The sequence below is a fragment of the Dasypus novemcinctus genome, chromosome 5 (assembly GCF_030445035.2).
Source record: "Dasypus novemcinctus isolate mDasNov1 chromosome 5, mDasNov1.1.hap2, whole genome shotgun sequence".
NCBI lineage: Eukaryota > Metazoa > Chordata > Mammalia > Cingulata > Dasypodidae > Dasypus > Dasypus novemcinctus.
The window spans coordinates 120,598,160-120,621,204 of NC_080677.1; the positions used below are offsets into that span (position 1 = coordinate 120,598,160).

General features: G+C 39.9%; 1 non-coding gene across 1 annotated transcript; it reads left to right on the forward strand.

Annotated features, from left to right (window-relative positions):
- Window positions 1–3,028: 3,028 nt before the first annotated feature.
- On the forward strand, window positions 3,029–3,159 carry LOC111762736 (small nucleolar RNA SNORA31). The gene has a single exon (XR_002795775.1). It is a non-coding gene; the product is annotated as a small nucleolar RNA SNORA31 (small nucleolar RNA).
- The last annotated feature ends 19,886 nt before the right edge of the window (window positions 3,160–23,045 follow it).

Sequence of the window (23,045 nt, forward strand, 5' to 3'; positions counted from 1 at the left end):
AACCCTTTCAGAGCAATGAGTTGACTACCTGGCCTTCGTTAACGTTTGGGGGATGGGTCCACTCCTCTCAGACCTGTGGGGTGTTGACCTTAACTGCCCTAATCCTTGGGGAATGTGCTTCACCCTCTCTGTACCCTGGGACAGCAGAATTCTCCCAGAACATCAGACAGGAGCATCCCTCCTCTCCAATTGCTGGGGCAAACTCACCCTCTCTGTACACATGGGTGGGGTTCCTCTCTTGGCACAAGGTGAAGTCTTACTTCCAGTTCTCAGCTTCCATGGTTTTCCTCTTAAAGCTCTCCTTTCCATGTCCTTTTTATTCCAGGCTGACAGTGGTTTTGTTCATACAGCTCTCTCAAAAAGTCTGTTGGTTTAGCATGCAGGAAGCAGGGGTCCAAGTCATCAGACAGTAAGACTTCCCACTAGTCTTTTCTAGATAACTGTATTGTCAATCTTGATTTACCAGTTCCAGGTTTAGTTAAATCCTCCAATGGGGCACTTTCACCAGGGTCTTGATTTCCAGAAGCTTGGAATTTCCAGAATCAGTTTCTGTTTTTTTTGTACCTGACAGTTCAGTCCTTAGCATATCTCTCTCATTTAGCATTTTGCTATAAGCTATAAGCAGAAGCCAAGCCACATTCTCTGGGTTTACTTTGGAAATTTCTTCAGCTAAATACCCAGGCTCGCCATTTTCAAATTCTGCTCAGGAAGTGGTACATATGCAGCATGAAGACCAGGAGCTCCTCAAAGCACTGGCAAAAGGGCACCAGCACAACCAGGCTGTCCCAACCCTATGACACATCTTCTTCCCAGTGCTCATGGGTGGCTCTGGGAGTCCTGGGGTCTCCTGCCCTTGTCCCCAGGCTGCCTGGGCCAGAGCAGGGAGTAAAAGCCCAGTAAGAGGCAGGCAATGGAGAGGTGGAAGACTGAGCATTACCGGGGGAGGCCATTGGGGAGCCACCTAGAACTGCCTTCCTCCCAGGAAAGCTGCAATGCTTTCCTCCAGGAGGGGAATGGGCACCACTGCCTCTTGCTCCAGCCTGTCCATCACCTTTCGGTAGGTTTTTATGACAGTTTCAATCTCATTACTTGTGATTGGTTTGTTGAGGTTTTCTGTTTCTTCTAGGGTGAGTGTAGGTTGTTTATGTGTTTCTAGGAATTTGTCCATTTTATCTGAAGGCTATAAATTTCTCTCTCAGCACTGCCTTTGCAGTGTCTCATAGGTTTTGATATGTTGGTTTCTCATTTTCATTTGTCTTGAAATATTTACTGACTTCTCTTGCAATTTCTTCTGTGACACATTGAGTATTTTAGAGTGGGTTGCTTAATCTCCATGTATTTATGAATTGTCCCTTTTTCCACCTGTTATTGACTTCTAGCTCCTATGATCAGAGAAAGTGCTTTGCATAATTTCAGTTTTTTAAAATTATGACCCAGCATTTGTTCTATCCTTGAGAAGGATCCATGAGGGCTTGAGAAGAAGGTATATCCTGCTGTTTGGGGCTATAATGCTCTATAAATGTCTGCTAGGTCTAGTTCATTTATCATTTGTTCAAGCTCTCTGTTTCCTTATTTATCATTTCTCTGTGATGTTCTATCCAATCCTGAGAGTGGTGTACTGAAGTCTCCAACTATTATTGTAGAAACATTTATTTCTCCCTTCAGTTTTGCCAGTGTGTGGCTCAAGTATTTTGGGGCACCCAAGTAAGGTGCATAAATATTTATGATTATTATTTCTTCTTGGTGAATTGCCCCTTTTTAATATATAATGGCTTTGTTAATCTCTTATAACATTTTTGTATTTAAAATCTAGTTAGTCCAATGTTAGTATCAATACTCTAGATCTTTTTTGGTTAGTATTTGTATGAAATGTATTTTTCCAACCTTTCACTTCAGCCTGATTGTGTACTTACATCTTAGGTGAGTCTCTCGTATACAGCATATAGATGGCTCATGTTTTTTATCCTTTCTGTCAGTCTATGTCTTTTGATTGTGAAATTCAATCCATTAGCACTCAATGTTATTACTGTAAAGGAATTACTTACTTCATCTATTTTAGTCTTTGACTTTCTGTTGTCATATCTACTATTGCTTGTCTTTTTACCCTTTTAGTTACCTGTGGCAGTTTGAAATTATTTTATTCCCCAAAGAGAAAGATTATGTTTTCAGACTAATCTATTCCTGTGGGTATTAATACCCTTTGCCTAAATTTGGCTGAGGGAACTTTGATTGGATTACTTTATAAGATTGCTTTTGTGCTTTTGATAGGACTATGGCAGTGGGATGTGATTCATGTTGAGTCTCCACCCTCTTGCTGGATATGATAAAAATGGAGACACAGAGAGAGACACACACAGACACACAGGAAAAGGAAGCTACCATATTTGATCTTGCCATGTGGGAGATATTTCGCCCACAGCTGAGGGAAGTCCCTGAGAGTCTCAAAGTGCTGAGGCCTGGAGAGAGAGAGAAGAGGTCTGGTAAGAGATAAGCCCTATGCCAGGTTTGCCTATAGCTGGAGAAAGGCAGAGACCTCAGCAGAGAATGGCAGCCATCTTGCTTTGCCATGTGGTAGCTGACTTTGGTGAGAAAGCACCTCTTATGGTATCCCAATTTGGACCTCTCATAGACTTGGACCTGTAAGCTTTTACCCCAAATAAATCCCTTTTATAAAAGCCAACCCATTTCTGGTACTTTGCACCAACAACCTTTTGGCAAACTAAAGCATTACCCTTACTAATCACCTTCATTTCTATACTCTTGTCCAAGCCTCTTGCTCTTGTCTTTACCTTTCAGGCCATAGCACTCTTTCACGTCTCAATATCATGCATCTGTTTTCATACATTTGGAAATTTACATCTATACTCATAAATGGTACTGATTACAATTTACTCTTTTATTGTCTTTATTGAATATAGATTTAAATTTGCTGCCTTCATAAAATGAATTAGTGAGCTTTCTATCCTTTTTCTTAATGGTCCAGAGTAATTTAAATCACATTAAAATTTTATGCACTTTAAAGAATAGATGGCCTCTAACAGACTCAGAGCAGTTAATGTCTGCTGCTTAGGTTTCAACTACAGAAGCAAGAAAAAGAAGGTCCTTACACTTTCTTTCTGTCTGGTTGTGGCAGTCAAGATTGAATAGGGGAATGCAGAAAATTCTAAAAAAATGGGAAGGGGAAATAATCTTTGCAACTTGGAAATACACTAGTAAACTGTGAATAGCAAAAAAAAAAAAAAAAAAAAGAGAACTCAGATGGGTACCCATTTGGTTGTTTTTTTTTTTAAGATTTATTTAAATCTTACAGCTTGTTCCTTTCTTTGCTGTCTCTTCTCTGTGTCCATTTGCTGCATGTGTTTTTTTTTTTCTGTATCTGCTTGTCTCCCTTTCACATGGGCCATCAGCCCTCCATGGGCCAGCTTTGCCTTCACAAGGAGGCTCTGGGATGTGAACCCAGGGCCTCCCATATAGTAGCCAGGAGCCAAACTGATTGAACCACAGCCACTTCCCCCATCTAGTTTTGTTGTCAAAAGATTTTTTTTTTTTTAAAGATTTATTTATTTCTCTCCCCTTCCCCCCCAACCCCAGTTGTCTGTTCTCAGTGTCTATTTGCTGCGTCTTCTTTGTCTGCTTCTATTGTTGTCAGCGGCACGGGAATCTGTGTTTCTTTTTGTTGTGTCATCTTGTTGTGTCAGTTCTCCGTGTGTGTGGCACCATTCCTGGGCAGGCTGCACTTTCTTTTGTGCTGGGCGGCTCTCCTTTCGGGGCGCACTCCTTGAGCATGGGGCTCCCCTATGTAGGGGACACCCCTGCATGGCACGGCACTCCTTGTGCGCATCAACACTGCGCATGGGCCGGCTCCACACAGGTCAAGGAGGCCCGGGGTTTGAACCGCGGACCTCCCACGTGGTAGACGGACGCCCTAACCACTGGGCCAAGTTCACCGCCAAAAGATGTTTTAAAAGTAAAGTCCTTTTTATCGTCAGCAGATTGGTAGATTGCATTTTACATCTTTGTTATAAACCAATGAACAGATTTATAAAATTTCTAAGAAGACTGAAAACAATTTGATCACAAAAAGGAAAAGAATATGGAGAAAATAAAAACCAGAATAATTTATACAGGTAGGTAGTACTTGTTTGGTGATTTTTCAGTTTCTTTTTTAATTTAAGAGTATTACATAATCGTATGTATAATAGTTCATAAAATAACCATGTTTAGGATATTAAAATTTAAAGTATCGGTAATTAAAATAATTCTATTTCACTTAACCATTTACAGTTTTATTATAAATAATAGCTTTATTAGCACAAGCTGCTAATTTTCAAGGAATCTGGCATTCTTCATTGCTGCAAGTAGATAACACAGAGGTAAGACACAAAGAAAAAAAACCATATACCTACAGTAAAACAAAGTTATGTTTTTTTAAAATCTAGAAACCACCCATTTTTTCAGAGAAGAGATTGAGAGAACAGAATCCCCAATTGATTATACTTTTTTTAAACATACTGCTACCACCACCAGCAATTTCTGCTGAATCTAATCTTTGATTTTTGTCATTTAATAATAATTAATGTCACTTAGGTTACAATGTGTCAGGCAGTAAATATCTTCCTACCTACTTACCTACCTATCCATCTATCTATCTATCTATCTATCTATCATCTGTCTGCTTTAGTTTGCCAAAAGCTGCCAATGCAAAGTGTCAGAAATGGGTAGACTTTTACAATGGGAATTTTATTTATAATGGGAATTTTTATTTCAGCTTATAGTTCTGAGACCATGAAATGTTCAAATGAAGGCACCATCAGAGAGGCTTTCCCACCAAAGTCACCTACTGATAATACTGGTGTCCAGCCGTATGGTGAAGATGGCCACCAATCTCTGCTGAAGTCTTTGCCTTTTTCTCCAGAATCTACCATTTCTAGGAGCTCAGCTGTGAGCAACCAGGCATAGGGCTTTTCCCTTTCCAGGCCTCCTCTCTCAGCCTCTTGGGGTTTCTGTGCCTTTCTGCAGCTGTGGGTGAACCTAGAATCCTCTCACTTGGTTGGATCAAATATGACAGAACTCCCTTTTCCTGTCTCCCTCTCTCTCTCTCTTTCTCTGTCTCCATTTATATCAGACCTCACAAGAGAGTGGATACTCAACCTGAGTCATGCCTCACTCCTGAACACAGTTGAGTCAGAAGAGTCTGTCACCCTCAGGAATGGATTAGTTCAAAAACATAATCTTTCTCTTTTTGGGATTCATAAAAAATTTCAAACTGTCATACTATCTAATCTTATTTAATCTTCCCAACAAAATTGTAAATATGTATTATAAGTAACTTGGCCACAGTCAGCTTATATCATTGATCAGAAAACTGATCATATTTTACAGGTATGAGTCCCAACGGATTAGGGGACATAATTTAGTCTCCATTCATATTCAAAATATGTAATTTGTTCCTGAGTACTAGCTTGATTATACAATGCAGCAGTGGGCTTTTCTAGTATTCCTAATGCAGAATTAAGAACAGCAAGGAATCCTTTCTATATAAATACACATACTGCCTTCTCCACTTTCTATGTGTCCTTTCTGCCTTCTCAGCTCCTCCTTCCTCCTTCCCTACCTCCTCCTCTTCTCCCATGCCCTGGAAGCCTTTATCCCCACCCTTGACATCACCTTTCCTTTATCTTCTCTGTGTAAGAGTTGTGTGTGATGCTTATCAACATACAAAACACATCTGAGCACATTCAACTTAATTATACCTTTGTTGATGAATCTTGTGGAGTTCAGGGTCGAGGCCTGTCTGTTGGAGATTTGGACCCGAAGGGTATCGGGAATGAAAGAAAGAGAAAAAGGAGAGTGAAAGAAAAGAGAAAGAAAGAAAGAAAAAGAAAGGAAGAATGAGAGAGCTGGGATCAGGGGGTCTGCGAGTAGAGACTCCTCAGACAACTTTATTGTTTACAAGGGGCTCTCTACATACCCCAGTCTACATGACAACAAGCAGCAACATGCAGTTAACTATCAGCATTGCTAAGGAACTCAAAAAATCTTATCTCAAGGTACAAAGTCCAAGTGTTCTATTTACTACAAAAATAGGTATGTGCTCATCTTTTCTTTCAGCCTTTCACAACTTCATCCTGTTTGCCGGGAACTCTTAATTACCGCATTCCTTAGGCATAGCCATGGAAACAGAAAGTCTCTCCTTGTGAGACCACTGTGCCTCAGTTTCCAACACCTGTCCTCTACATAAATTCCAAATAGGCCCACCCAACCCTCCAAACTGGTTCCTCTCCTGGATTCTCAGCAAATGGAGGGAGGTAACTGAGGAAACATCCATCTAGTTATTCTACCATAAACTTAGAAATTCTGTTTTCTGAACTTACTAAGCTCCTTCCCACCATAGGGCCTTTGCACAAGCTTTTTATTCTGTTGAGAATGTAGCTTTCAAGTGACTAACTCTTTCTTGTTACTCAGGTCTTCTTCCTGACCATCCAATACATCATTGTTCCCAAATTCTTATTATCCCAGTCTCTGGTTTGTTTTCTTCAAAGCTCTTTTCAATTGCCAATTTTTGCTAATCTGTATTTGAGTTTGATGATTTATGTATCATCTTCTAATGAACCAGACCTGTACATATATGTTACAGAGGGGACTATCAAGAGTTCTTCTTTGTACACTGGTCTAATAAAAAAGCCTAGAGGTGGGACCGAATGTAGCTCAGTGACTGAGTGCCTTTCTCCCGGGTTCAATCTCCAGTATCTCCAGTACCTCCTTAAAAAAAAAGCCTAGGAGAAACCTGTACACCTATTGTACAAGAGTACAATGACAATTCAATGGAGGAAAGAATAATCTTTTCAACTAATAGCACTTGGACAAATGGATAGCCACATGCAAAAAATGAATTTGGACCCTACCTCACATTGTATAAAAAATTAGGTCAAAAGATCTCCTAAATATATTATAACCTAAATATAATAGCTAGAGCACTGGGGAGAGGGTGTGGCTCAAGTGGTTGAACAACTGCTTCTCACATGGGAGGTCTTGGTTTGGTCCCTGGTTCCTCCTGAAAACAAAGACTGGCAATAAGCAAACAAATGAAAAAGCCAACTCAGGGGAGCTGAAGTGGCTCCGTGGTTGAGTGCCAGCTTCCCACCTATAAGTTCCTGGGTTCAATCCCCAGTCAATGGTACCTAAAAAAAAAAAAAAAAAAAAAAGAAAGATAAAGCTAGAGCATCTAGAAGAAAACATGGGAGAACATCTGTATTAGTAAGCCAAAGAGGTGCTAATTCAAAGTACCAGAAATTTGTTGGCTTTTATAAAGGGTATTTATTGAGGGTAGAAACTTACAGTTACACAGCCCTAAAGAGTCCCACTCAAGGTTGATTTCTCACCCAAAGTCAGTTGCCAAGTGTTGAAGCAAGATGGTGGGTGATGTCTGTGAGGGTTCAGGCTCCCTCTTCCTCTTAAGGTTATGTAAGCCCAGCTTCTTCTGATCTCAGCTATAGGCTGGAGGGGCTCATTTCTTTCCAGGCTCAGCTGCTTTGGTCTCTTCACAAGGTCAGCTATAAACTATCAGGTGAATGGCTCTCTCTTCCCTGGGCCTCAGGATCAGAATCCTTTCTACTTCTGTGTCTATGGAGTTCTCTCTTCATGTGCATATCTTATTCTGTGTGAGTGTCCATTTATATAGCTCACCAAGGTGGCAGGGACTCAACCCTGGGCCACAGGCTACTGATGTGATTGAATCAAAGCCCTAATCTTAATTTAACCAAGTAAATGTAAAACATTTTGAATAAAAGGGTATCATGGTCAGAGGAACAAACCACTTTACAAACATAATCTATATTTCTTTTTGGAATTCATAAATAATATCAAATTGCTACACTCCACCCTCTGAATTCCAAAAGGATATTACAATATTTTCAAAAACTTTAAATCAGTAGCAATGCTAAGTACAAAATCACATCACAATCAGTTTATAAAAACATAGTTTGTCTTGGGGCAATAAGCACATAAAAATGTCTTCAATATCATTAGTCTTGAGAGAAATGCAAATTAAAGGCACAGCGAGATATGTGCCTTTTATCTAATGACTTTAATCCATTTCTATTCTTTGTGATTATCCATATATTGGATATAATTATATGTTGTGGTTTATTTTTTACCTTATTTTTATGCCATCTTACTCTGTTGTTTATTTTTCCTATATTCCTTTGAAATGAATAAGTTTTTAATTATAATTTTTCTTCTAATACTTGAATATTAATATACCCTAGCTGTTTTTCCAGTAGTTTTCACTTAAAAATAAAACCTACACATTTAACAAAGTCTAAAGTTAATCAATAGGGAAGCAGACTTGGCCCAGTGGATAGGGCACCCATCTACCACATGGGAGGTCTGCGGTTCAAACCCCGGGCCTCCTTGACCCATGTGGAGCTGGCCCAGGTGCAGTGCTGATGTGCGCAAGGAGTGCCCTGCCACACAGGGGTGTCCCCCATGTAGGGGAGCCCCACACGCAAGGAGTGCGCCCCGCAAGGAAAGCTGCCCAGCACGAAAGAAAGTGCAGCCTGCCCAGGAATGGCGCTGCACACACAGAGAGCTGACACAACAAGATGATGCAACAAAAAGAAACATAGATTCCTGTGCCGCTGACAACAACAGAAACGGACAAAGAAGAGCGCACAGCGAATGGACACAGAGAACAGACAACTGGAGGGGCGGGGGGGGGAAGAGGAGAGAAATAAAATAAATCTTTAAAAAAAAAAGTTAATCAATAGCCCTACTATCCTCCTAATCAATAAAATGATCTTCAAAAGCTTTAATCTTCAATTGTGCATGACAACAACAAAAATAACAGATTAAGGACCTCCAAAAGTGCTCTCCTTCATAAAAGCAATGAAAACACTGGGGAAAAAATGATCAGAATCACCTTTTTCAGAACTCTGGAAATTAACAAAGCCTTGTGACACTCTGGGGGCATTTATTCAAGAAAAATGGCCAAATCTCAATAAGAGCAATGAGCTTTGTGGAATTCTTAACTTGCCCTGTCTGCATTCCTCATTTTCAGCTCCAGGGAGGCCTTGAAAACCAATGTTCCACAATCATAATAAAAAACATGGCTCCTTAATTACCACTGAAGGAGGCAGAACAGAATTGGAATTCTTTCAAAGTCCCATTCCCAGAGACTTGTCATTATTTGATCTACCTTATGGTTATCTGGAAGACTCCACTTGCAATATTGTCTTTATTTGACCTGATATGGTGCACACCCAGTACAAACAGCCATTTCATGATTGTTTTTGACAGTTGGGACATTTGTGAAAACAATCAGAAGCAGCTGCTTAATAACATGAATGCCTGTGGCAGTGGATAAGAGTTGGAGCAAACATCAGGCTATCAAAAAAGGCTTAAAGAAAAGGCTGGGAAATAAGATTTAGATAGGGTCTTTGAAAAGCTCAGACATATTTCTTGGAATATAAAAGGACCATGCATATGTAGAATTGTGCACATGCCCAGGGCTGTGTGAATGCTTGAGAAAGACCTGAGAATTCCTTAAGCTCTCATCTCTGGCTAATCTTAAGGCTCTTTACAAGTAGGAATTGAGGGGTAAGGCAGAGCTATAAACTGTCTGTTTGAATGTTGAAGACATGCCCCTCAGCATATAATGAGAGACTTCTTGGCTCCTGACATTTAAGGAAATCCCTGTCCAATCATTAACTGGATGCTAAATTAACTTCATAGTGAATTCACCACCACACATAGCAAAGAATACAGACTTTAGAGAATTATTTCAGAAAAGTCACTAAGCAAACAACAACAAAAATAACAAAAGTCAGCAACAAAAACCTGGATGAGCTGATTTCCATAGTCGCCACATTTTATTATCTAAATATCCAGTTTTCAACCAAAAACAAATGATAAGTGCAAATAAACAAGAAAACATAGCTCATAAATAGGATAAAGAACATTCAAGGGAAACTGTCCCTAACAAATCCCAAACACTGAACTTATTAGGCAAAGACTTCATTATGTATTTTGAAAGTGTTCATATAACTAAAGGAAATCATGTACAAAGACCTATGGAAAGTATGATAATGTCGCATGAAATAGATATCAATAAAAGTATAGAAATTATTTTTAAAAAGAGCCAAATGAAATTCTTGAGTTGAAAATTATAATAACTGAAATTTATAATTCACTCAAGGAGACCAATGGCACATTTTAGCAAACAGAAGAATGAATCAGTGAACTTGAAGATAGGTCAACTGAGATGATCCAGACTGAGGAACAGAAAAAAAGAAAAAATAATGATGAAAAATTAACAGAGCCCTAGTGATCTGTGACACACCATCAAATGTATTAACATATGTATTATTGGAGTCCCAGAAGGAGAGGAGAAAAAGGGACTGAAAGAATATTTGAAAAAATACTGGATGGAAACTCCCCAGGTAACCTACACATCCATGAAGCTTTACTAACTTACTGATATAAGCAAATAGACACACATAATAGTAAAAAAAAATGCTGAAAGTCAAAGACAAGGAGAAAACCTTCAAAGCACAAAATAGAAGTGACTCATCACATACAAGTGATCCTCATTAAGATTAACAGCTGATTTCCTATCAGAAACCATGGAAGCCAGAGGCTTTGGGATAACATTCAAAATGCTGAAAGAAAAAGACTGTCAACCAAGAATTCTATATCCAACAGAACTATCCTTCAAATATGAAGGAGAAATAATACATTCCCAGAGAAACAAAGGCAGAGAGAATTCTTTACTAGCAGATCTTTCCTACAAAAAACACTAAACGGAGTCTTTCATGCTAAAATGAAAGGATGCTAGAAACAAACCTCAAATCCCACGAAGAAATAAAGAGCATCAGTAAAGGTAACTAAAAAACTAAAGATAAAAGTCAGTGTAAAATTATTTTTGTTTGTAACTCTTTTTTCTCCTCACTTAAAAGACAAATGTGGAGAAGTGGATGTGGCTCAAGTGATAAGGCCTTTGCCTACCCAGGTTTGATCCCTCGGCCCTCCTGGTGAAAAAGAAGAAGAGAAAGTGTGACTGCACAGTGAGCCAGTGATTGCGTAGTGAGCTGAGTACCCACATGGTGAGCTAAGTTCCCAGGTGGTGAGCTGAGTGCCCATGTAGATCCCTGTGCAGCGAGCCGAGTGCCCACATGGTGAGTTGAGTGCCCATGAGAAGTGCCCATGTGGCGAGCTGAGTGTCTGCGTGGTGAGCCAACTGCCTGCACAAGTGCTGCATGGCTAGTCGAATGTCCACATGAGTGCCCGCGTGGTGAGCCAGTGCCTGCGTGAGTGCCTGTGTGGTGAGCCGAGTGCCCATGTGGTGAGCTGAGTGCCCGCAAGTTCCCATGTGGTGAGCCAGTGCCCACACAACAGGCTGAGGGCCTATGCAGTGAGCCAGTGCCCACACAAGTAAGTCACATAGCAAGATGATGATGCAACAAAAGAGAGATGAAGGGGAGGGTCAAGGTGAAGCCCAGCAGAGACCAGGAACTGAGGTCGTGCAATTGACAAGGAAACTCTCCCCATCAGAGGTCCCCAGGATTGAATACTGGTGAATTTTAGAGGAGAAAGACAAGAAGAGGAGACAAAAAGAGAGAAATAGATACAGAAGGTCACACAGTGAAAGGACACAGAAAGAAAAAACACGAGGGCAGGGGGAGGGGAGGGGAAGAAAAAATGAAATGCAACAACTTATTAAAAAAAGACAAATGCACAAACCAATAACCATAAATCTGTGTTGACGGACATACGATGAATAAAGAAGTAATTTGTATTACAATGATAGCATGAAAGAAGCTGGAGGCAATGGAGCTATATAGGAACAAAGATTCTGTATACTACTGAAATTAAAAATTGGTATTAATCTGTTGGAAACAGAGGCACAGTGATCTTGCAAGGAGAGATTTGTGGTTTCCATGACTATGCTTGCAACCTAAGGAATGCAGGAATTAAGAGTTCCCGGCAAACAGGATGAAGCTGTTAAAGGCTGAAAGAAAAGATGAGCACATACCTTTTGTAGTAAACAGAACACTTAGACTTTGTACCTTGAGATAAGATTTTTTGAGTTCTTTAGAATTCCTTAGTAATGCTAATAGTTAACTGCATGTTGCTGCTTGTTGTCACGTAGGCTATGTGTTGCTGCTTGTTATCACGTAGACTGGGGTATACAGAAAGCCCCTTATACACAATAAAGTTGTCTGATGAGTCTCTACTCGCAGACCCCCTGATCCCAGCTCTCTCATTCTTTCTTTCTTTCTCTTTCTTTCAATCTCCTTTTTCTCTTTCTCTCATTCCCGATACCCTTTGGGTCCAAATCTCCAACATTAATCTGAACTAAATTGTTACAAGTTTTACTTTTCTAGGCTGCTTAAGTTCATACCATGAAATGGGTTGGGTTAAACAATGGGAATTTATTTGCTCATGGTTTGAGGCTGAGAAAAAGTACAAATCAAAGCATTATCAAGGTGATGCTTTTTCCTCAAAGATGGTGGAGTTTGTGGCTGCCTGCTGGTGATTCTTAGTCCTTAGTTCGTCACATGGCAATGTATATAACAGTGTCTCCTGGTTTCTCCATTCTTTTCTAGGTTTTGCTGATTTTAGCTTCTTATTTTTTGTGGCTTTCTCTCTGAATTTCATCCTGCTTATAAAGGACTCCAGTAATAGGATTAAGACCCATCCTGATTGTGCTGGGCCACACCTTAACTGAAGTGACCTTATCAAAACTTCCTAATTACCATGGTTCACATCCAAAGGAATGGATTAGATTTAAGAACATGTTTTTCTGGTGTACGTACAGCTTCAAAGTACTACATAAGTTTTTAATAGTAATTTCAGTTCAACCACTAAGAAAATCAATTTTCAAACATTCCATCTGTATTACATGTTCTAAAAAAATACCTGAATTTATTTATTCAAATAAAAGGTAGCTCTCAAAAATATTCTCCTTGGAACCTATATCTTATTCAAGTGATTGCTCAAGACATTTTTGGATTATATGCTATTGTCCTGTTCTGTCCCCTATCAAGTTATACCTCATTATTATTTCTTTTTATAACAAATGTTTTGATTTATATTTATCCAAATCAATCTACCAATTTCTTTGCTCAGAATTTCTTCTTTTATCTCAGACCCTTTTTCTAGGTGCATGTCCTTCTTTGTAACTACACAGTGATAAATGGTTCAAATTATCTTGAAGATATAATAGTTCCAAACTTGTATGTATCGAATAATAGAGCTTCAAAGTATATAAGCAAAAACTGAGCATTTTACAAGGATAAGTAATCCATTATTAGAGTGGGATTTTTTTTTAAAGATTTATTTCTCTCCCCTCCTCCTCCCCCCCACCCCAGTTGTCTGTTCTCTGTGTCTATTTGCTGCGTCTTCTTTGTCTGCTTCTGTTGTTGTCAGAGGCACGGGAATCTGTGTTTCTTTTTGTTGCATCATCTTGTTGTGTCAGCTCTCCATGTGTGCGGCACCATTCCTGGGCAGGCTGCACTTTCTTTGGCCCTGGGCAGCTATCCTTACGGGGTGCACTCCTTGCGCGTGGGGCTCTCCTACACGGGGGACACCCCTGTGTGGCAGGGCACTCCTTGTGCGCATCAACACTGCACATGGAACAGCTCCACATGGGTCAAGGAGGCCCGGGGTTTGAACTGTGGACCTCCCATGTGGTAGACAGACGCCCTAACCACTGGGCCAAGTCTGCGACCCCTAGAGTGGGATATTTTAATATACCTCTAGCAAAAATGATGGATTAAGCAGAAAAAATGAGTATTTCAAAATATTATAAAACCAAATGAATAAACTTGATAGTTGGAACTTTGCATCCAATAATGAGATAAAACACATTCTACTCAACCAAATATATACAGAAATTGATCACATGGTAAAAAAATAAAGCAATCCCATAAAGCAATCCCAACATATATCAAATGGACAACATTCCCTGAGTATGTGTTTAGGAGCTACATGTACCTCAAAAACCATGTTCTTAAAGTTATTCCATCCCTGTGGTGTTAACCCATTGTAAGTAGGACTTTTTGATGAGGTTACTTCAGTTAAAGTGTGGCCCACCTCAACCAGGATGGGTCTTAATACTGTTACTGGAGTTCTTTATAAACAGAATAAAATTCAGACAGATGGCAAGAAAGCCATGGGAAACAAGAAACTGAAACTCAACAAAACCCAGAAGAGAATCTAGAGGCCTGGAGAGGTTGCCATGTACATGTGACAGAGGAGCCAAAGACCAAGGCTTAATGCAACCAGCCCCAGAATGCCAGTCTTTGAGAAGAAAGCATCACCTTGATTACACCTTGATTTGGATTTTCTCTTAGCCTTAAAACTGTGAGCTAATAAATTTCCAACCATTAAGCCAGCCCATTGCATGGTATTTCCTTGAGCAGTCAGGGAAATGAGAAAAAGTTAGAATCAATAATAAAAAGATATAATAACAATATATTAATTATACATAATATAATATATAATACTAAAAAGATAACTTTAAAACACAACATAATTGGAAATAAAAAACCACTGTTGACTTCCTGATGAGAAAAATAATAAATCTAATGGAAATTAGAAAAATACTGCAAACTGAATGATAATGAACTTACTACATCACAAAATTGTGGGAAGCAGCTAAGGCATAATTTTAATGAAAATTTAAAACTTTAAAAGATTATGTTGAAAAAAGAGAAAGCCTGAAAAACCTTAATGAGTTGAAGCAGATAAATGGGGAAAGAAGAAAGTTGAAATAAGGAAATAATAAATATAAGAGCAGAAATTTATGAAATAAAATACATGAAAAAATAAAGAGTATCAACAAACATAATAGATAAATTTTTGAAAACACTGATGAAATAGACAAACTTCTGGTAAGATTCATCATGAAAAAATTTAAAAGGAGGAAGCAGATTTGGCTCAATGGATAGAGCATCCGCCTACCACATGGGAGGCCCAGGGTTCAAACCCAGGGCCTTCTGACCTGTGTCATGAGCTGGCCTACACACAGTGCTGATGTGTTCAAGGAGTACCGTGCCACGCAGGGACGTCCCCCATGTAGGGGAGCCCCACATGCAAGATGTGTACCCCCGTAAGGAGAGTCGCCCAGTGCAAAAAAAGTACAGCCTGCCCAGGAGTGGTGCTGCACACATGGAGAGCTGACACAGCAAGATGATGCAACAAAAAGAGACACAGATTCCTGGTGCTGCTGACAAGAATACAAGTGGACACAGAAGAACACACAGCAAATGGAAACAGAGAGCAGACAACTGCGGGGGGGTGGGGAGCAGGGAAGGGGAGAGAAATAAAAAAAAATTTGAAAGGCTGAAATAAACAATAGTAGCAATGAAAAGGGGGACAGAACTATAGATGGAGCATTTAAAAAATAACAAGAAACTATTCCAAACAAATTTATGCTAATAAATTAGAAAGCTTAGGCAATCTTCTGAATGGAAATTCCCAAAACTGATTCAAGAAGAAATAGAAACCCTAAACCTAAAACCTATTGTTAAATGGATCAGTAGCTAAAATTCTACATGCACACACACACATACATACACACCTTTAAAATTAATGGGCCCAGGCTGTTTTATGGGAAAGTTCTACCAAGCATTTAAGAAACAGATCATTTCAATCTCATAAAAAGTCTTTTATAGAATGGAAAAAGAGGAAGGACTTCATAACTTGTTTTATGAGGCTTGTATAACTTCACAAGTAGTTCAGGACTGGAAAAGGAAAATTACAAGCAAATCTCACTGATGAATAGATATGCAAATATCTTAAACAAAATATTAGTAAAATCTTAGTGAATTTTATTGAGCACTATATTTAAAAAGTATATCATAACCAACTTGGGTTTATTCCAGGAATGTAAGATGGTTTGACATTAGGAAATCTAGAAATGCAATTTACCACATTAACCAAATGAAGGAGAAAAGACAAATGATCATTAGAATAGATGTAGAAAATATAGGCACAGATACCACCAACACCAGATAACTACAGTAATAGATAAGATATTTCCTGTCCCTGATCACTTTTCCCTTTCTCCTTCTTACTTCAAACATGGGCCAGAAACCATGTCTAGTTTGAATAGGGAGAAAAAAAGAAAAGAAAAGAAAAAACAGAAGTGGAGAAACAGAATTCAACCAAAATTTCTTTTCTACTATAATCTACCAACTGGGAGAGAGAAGAAATTTTAACTTGAATGAAGTTCATTTCAATGCATTTATTGTACTATTACCACACATGCATTGTTAAATATCATGGTATTGTTCTGAAATGTTTTGACACACCAGGGCACCCAAGCTTTATAAAATATTCCCATTTAACCTGTTTTTAAAAAACAAAAGACATGGCTAAAGCCCTGTACCATCATCCTCTTTCCTATTCCAGAGGAAACTACTACCCTGAATTTCATGTTTATTATTTCCATGCATGTTTTTATATTATACTTGATATGTATATAAATCTCTATATAAAACATTATATAACTGATATACTGCATTTACTATTTTGCAACTTGTTTTTTTAGGTCAATACCACATTTTGAAATTTATACATGTGGACTTATGAAGCTCTAGTTTATCCATTTTAATTGCCAAATGAATGTAGCAAAATTTATTCTTTTGTTGATAGACATTTAAATCCCTCTCCCCCTTTTTCCTTCTATATAAACAATGCTGCAATGAACATGCTTATCTATGTCATTTTGTGCAAAAGCCCAAGGAATTTTTGGACTCCACAGACTACACATTAAACAGCAAGGGTCTAGGGTAGTTTACATATAAAAGTGGAATTGTTTTGCCCATCTTCAATTCCACTAGCTTTTTCCAAACTGCTCTCCAAAGTAATTGCATCAATTTATCATTCTACCAGTAATGTATGAAAATCCCTGTTTCTCCACTTCCCTGCCAACTTTGATATAATCAGACTTCACAATTTTTGCCCATGTAATGAGCATAAAATGTTATCTTACTACTTCATTTACATTTCTCTAATTATCAGTGTTAAACATATAGCTTTATTAGGTCTAAACATATAGATTTATTGTCCTGTTGTCATAAAACAAGTTCACAGGTAAGTTGTCTTAGGCAGGAGTAACTATTTTACATTTCTACCTGGGCCTCTTCTCTTTTCTTTTTTGTTTTTTCCTTTTTGATTCTTTTCTTTTTTTCTTTTTATCCCCACCTCCCCCCTCCCCTCCTTGTGGCTTTTTGCATGCTCTCTGCTCTCTGTGTCCATTTGCTGTGTGTTCTTCTGTGTCTGTATTAATTTATTGTATTTCCCCTCCCCCCTTGTGGCTTGCTTGCTGTCTGCTCTCTGTGTCCATTCGCTGTGCGCTCTTCTGTATTTTTTGGCCTGTCTTCCTTTTTTTTTTGTTGTTGTGTCACCTTGCTGAGATGGCTCTCTGCAGCGTCTGTGGGCTGGGTGGCACTCTGCAGCGCCTGCAGGCCAGTGGCGCTCCGCAGCGTGCGGGTGAGCCTGCCATCACAAGGAGGCCCCGGCACGTGGACCCAGGGCCTCCCATATGGTAGCCGGGAACCCAACTGATTGAGCCACAGCTACTACCTGGACTCTTTTCTTTTTAAAAATTTTTTTCCTCTTGTGTTTCCTTCTCTCCTTTCCTTCCCCACCATTACTAAGGTGTTGGCTTTTATCCTCATCTTGTTACACAGAGCTGGGAGGTGCCTGATATGCCTCCAGCTTCAAGTCTGAGTTCCATACTAGAAGAAAGAGGAACGGGAAGGAATGAAGCATGTATCAAGAAAGTAAGACTTCTTGCAAGTCCCCGGCAGATTTCTATTTGTGTCTGGGTCAGATTTCTCTTACATGGTGTCTTAGTTTTTCAGACTATGACAAATACCACACAATGGGTTGGCTTAAACAACAGCAACTACTGGCTTATAGTTCTCAGGCTACAAGGTCAAAATCTGTAGCCTTCTGGTTCTCATTGGCTGCAATCCTTGGGGTTCCTTGGTTTCATCTCTGCTGTCTATCACACGATGGCCTGTCGCTCCTTGTCAGCACTTCTGGTTTCCATTGTGGGCTTCTTCCTATGTGGCTTTCTCCAACTTCTGGCTTCTGGTTTCTTCTCTTTATAAGGCCTCCAGTAATACAGATTAAGACCTCGTTTAATTGGGCCACACCTTAACTAAAAATAACGTCTTTAAGAGATCCTGTTTATAATGGATTCACTCCCACAGGAACACAGATTAAGATCAAGAAGATGTATGAAATTTGTGTACATAATTTAAGCCACCATACATGGCTTCCCTTAGCTTCAAGAAAGGCTAGAAATTGCTTTACAGCCTCTATTGTACAGGCAAGCAAGAAATAAGGGGGTTAGACATTGAGAAATGGTGAGGCAGGTTAGCATAGTGAAAGAGGGAAGGCAGCTTGGCAAGACAGACAACATGGCCCGCAGACAAGGCTGTGAGACCCGCCCAGAAACCTCCTGAGGGAAAGGCTGCTGGAAAGATCCTATAAGACCCTGGCTACAGGATCCCATTTGGACCTCTTTCCAGGGTCACAGAGGAGCGGTGGATAACCCCAAACAGGCCTCATCATTGGGCCCCTTAGTGCTATCAGGCAGGAATCGTAAGGCAACCAACCAGAACAGCAAACAGCTGTGGCCCCTCCCCAACATTATGAAGGGTCAGGAGTAAAGGTTTTAAAAGGCCTAACCCGGGGCCCCATGTGTGCGACTCACCCTACCGCATGCCCACATCCATGCCTAAGACTGTGTACTCTTTTCTTGTTCCTTAGTAAACTCTTTACTCCCTTGCTTACCCTAAGGTGTGTCCTTAGATTCTTTTAAGCCCAGAACCTAGAAGCCCAGAACCCTAGAAGGCCAGAGTCCACGAACAGTGGGTCAGACCATCTCCTCTTGCTACCAGACATATTTCTGTACATATCCTTCTTCTCTTTATGATATACGAATTTGCCGCCCCCCCCATGGGAGACAATCACAAAATCTCATCCATGGACTGTCCAGCTTGACATCCCAGGTCTCTGGGTGGCACTCCACCAGAGTATGAACTTGGCTCTCATAGTCATAGTCCTGCAACCCTAAGCCAGCAGACAAATTATTAGTATCCAGAATACCTAATATACAATGATGGGGAAGACCAGGGCAATTGAAGTAAAAATATTCACTCAGAGAAGGCGAGAATAGGAAATTACTGATCCTTAGACATTATGAAATCTTGCTGGACAATTACTAAATCCTTTTGGACAGGAACAGTGAGAACTCCCTACCTTGGTAGTGAACTCTGGCCAACCTGATGGCCAAATCTTCTACTTCGGGTAAACTTTTATTCAATATGACTCCACTGCATTGGAAATTATGCTCTTCTCTTTCCCCCTGGTACTGTTTGGGGGCCCAGAGATTGCCTTAGGGGTGAATAGACAAGACTGTTACTGGACTTTGTGTTTTGTTTGTTTGCTTTGTTTTTAAATCAATACAGTTTTCTGTCAAACCTAGTAGATTTTTTGACTATTTATAGCCAATTAATTCTAAATGCAAGTAGTCTTCAAGCCTGAGAATTGTCAGCTTTTAAGCTGGCCTTAGTGCTCTGCCACTCCTGCACTCCCAGAATTTATTGTCCACTGCCTTGAGGCAATTCTTAACAATAGGAAGGAAGGCAACACCCTTAATCAACCTTAATCTTCTTCAACCAGCATTCTTTCTTCACCTGGCAAGAATTCATAAAGTGAAGTTGTTGGTAAAGGCTCGGTACCCTGATCTTATCTCTATGAGATCTGCTGCTTCACAGCCCCACTTGTTTGGTCTTCAGGGCAAGGTACTGAAGCAACTGACTTTTTAGTCTGGCACATCTCTCAGCTTCAGGACTGCCAGTCTAACGGCTTTGGATGCTGTAAGTGCCTCTCCTGGCCCAGTAGTTATTTCCTTTACACAGTACTTGCATTCTGGCTAGCTTTGCTCTCAATTTGTTCCTCTTTTGAAGACTTCTGATTAAAGTGACAAGAAGTACTGGCTCAGGGTACAGTCAGGGTAAAGTCTTTACAGTAACCAAAAGACCTTACAGGATTGAATTCCCCTCCTCCACAACATACCTGTCACTTTTTTAAAAACCTCTTAAAAATTTTTTTTTTACAGAAGGTTTAGATTGCATAAATGTTACATAAAAAATATAGGGGATTCCCATATACTCCCAATTCCCTCCCCTCCCCCACCTTCCCCCATTAACAACATCTTTCATTAGTGTGGTACATTTGTTACAATTGATGAACACATATTGAAGCATTACTGCTAACCATGGTCTATGGTTTATATTATAGTTTACACTTTGCACTACTCAATTTTATATGTTTTAACAAAATGTATAATGGCCTGTATCTGTCATTGCACTGTCATGCAGGACAATTCCAATGTCCCCAAAACCGCACCATGTTATACCTATTCTTCCCTTCCCCTCCCCTCAGAACATCTGGTGGCCACTGCCTTTATATAAATGATATAGGTTCTTCCATTGCTTGAATAATCATAAATCTACTTTAGTCCATGGTTGCATTCCCCTTTTGTTTATTGATTTCCTCAGTCTTGAGGATTAGGGGATGGTGATACCCACTCTATTTCTGATTGAGAAGGGGCTTATCCCAAGGGGCAGATGGATGGAACTGTCTTGCTTGCAGTTGTGGATACTCTCTATTTTATCTTTGGTCTGCTCATATGCGGGTTGAGCTCTGAATCTCAGAAGAGTTGCAACACCTACTCTCCAGTTCATTGGACTCGCACAGGACAACTAACAAAAGGATGATAATGGACAACGCCCATCTCTCTCACTTTTTACCACCCATGAATACTCCAAATATAATCTTTCAGGGACTGTGTTGCCCAGGTAGCTTCTTGGATCCTTTACTTCCTTCAAGTCTCTGCTTATCTGTCATATTATTGGAGCAGCCTTTCTAAACTCTTCAAATAAAATAGCAACTTCCATACTTGAACTCCCTACCTTCCTTATTTTGCTAATGTTCCCATAATACTTCTTAGATTCTACATTGTGTATTTATTTATTATAAACTCCACAAGGTTAGAGACTTTTTGCAGTTTTACTCGCTGTTGTATCTCATACTTCTAGAACAATGCCTGCCATGTAATAGTGACAGCATATAGTAGAAACTTAAATATTAATTTGAAAACAAACCCTTCATATGTCAACATTCTGAAATTTCCGAATTATTTACTGAAAGACAAAAGCATTATTGAGCATGTGGTATATATTCCAAGTTACAGCAGGTGACCATCTGTCTAAAAACTTCATCACCACACATCAATTTCTTTATTTTTATTTTTATTTTTATTTTTATTTTTATTTTTTTATTGACTTTGTAATAATATTACATTAAAAATATATATGTGAGGTCCCATTCAACCCCACTCCCCCACCCCACCTCTCCCCCCCCCCCAGCAACACTCGTTCCCATCATCATGACACATCCATTGGATTTGGTAAGTACATCTTTGGGCACCTCTGCACCTCATAGTCAATGGTCCACATCATGGCCCATACTCTCCCCCATTCCATCCAGTGGGCCCTGTGAGGATATACAATGTCCGGTGATTGCCTCTGAAGCACCATCCAGGGCAGCTCCAACCACACATCAATTTCTACCAGTTTTTTAGCCTGCCATGATTCCTTAATGTCCTCTGGGTTACTTCCTCTTAGTTAACTGCATAGTTTAGTTCTTTTTCCTTTCATCTTCTCCTTTCTGGTAAAATTCACAATCAGCTCGGAAGACTTTCAGCTGCAAATAACAAGGAATCCTCTGGGCCCAGCCTTCTTCCATCTTCCCACACTTTCCTTCCTGTGTAGGCCTTGTCAAGGAAACAACTGCACAGGAAATGTTAAACAGGAAAGGACGACTTTATTCGAGGACTGCTTAGTAGTGGGGAGAGAGTAGAACACATCTCTGTGGAAACAAAGGACAGCCAGCTTTTTAAGGGCTAGAAGTGGGTGGAGGAAAAGCCCTGAAAGATAGTAAGAGGGTTGAAACCTGGGGTGGGTGAGGGATTTACTGAGGTTGGGATTAAGATCACTTGGTTCTGAATGTTTTCCTTTGTGATAATTAGTTTACCTGGAGTCTGTAAAGTCTAGGAGAGAGATAAGGAACTGCCTAGTTCGGAGCATCTCAGATACCTAGATAGCCCCAGTGAGGAGAGGGGAGGGGAAGGTGTGGGGTGAGATCGCTGTTTAGAATAATTAGGATCTGAAGTTGTCCTTTTACCTTTTTCCCCCTGCAGTCCAAGCTGTTCTTCCCTGCAGCTCCACAGCTGCAAGGTTAGTTTCAATGTAGTCAGGACAGGGGAGGGGGAGGAGAGGGGCATTTGAAGAGTCAGGCAATATTGATTATTTCTACCTGTCTCGTCAGATTCATATATATCTCTTTACTTTTTCAGGTGATTAAAAAAATTTTTATTTTATTTATTTGTATTTTTTTTGAAGATACATAGATCACAAAAAATGTCACATTAAAAAATATAAGAGGTTCCCATATACCCCACACCCTACCCCACTCCTCCCACATCAACAATCACTTTCATCAGTGTGGCACATTCATTGCATTTGGTGAATACATTTTGAAGCACTGCTGCACTGCTTGGATAATAGTTCTCACTGTAGTTTATACTCTCCCCTGGCACATTCATTGGGTTGTGACAGGATATATAATGTCCAGCATCTGTCCCTGCAATATCGTTTTGAATAACTCCAAGTCCCCAAAATGTCCCCACATCACATCTTTTCTTCCCTCTTCTGTGGTCACTTTCTCCACATCAATGCTACCATTTCTTCCATTACTAGTCACAATAGTTCTATAGTAGAATACCAGTAAGTCCACTCTAATCCATGTTTTATTCCTTCTTCCTGTGGACCCAGGGATGGTGATGTCCACTCCATCTCTATATCGAGAGGGGGCTTAGATCCCACATGGTTGATGGATGAAATTCTCCTGCTTGCAGTTGTAGGCACTCTGGTGTGGTGGTTGACCATCTTCACCTC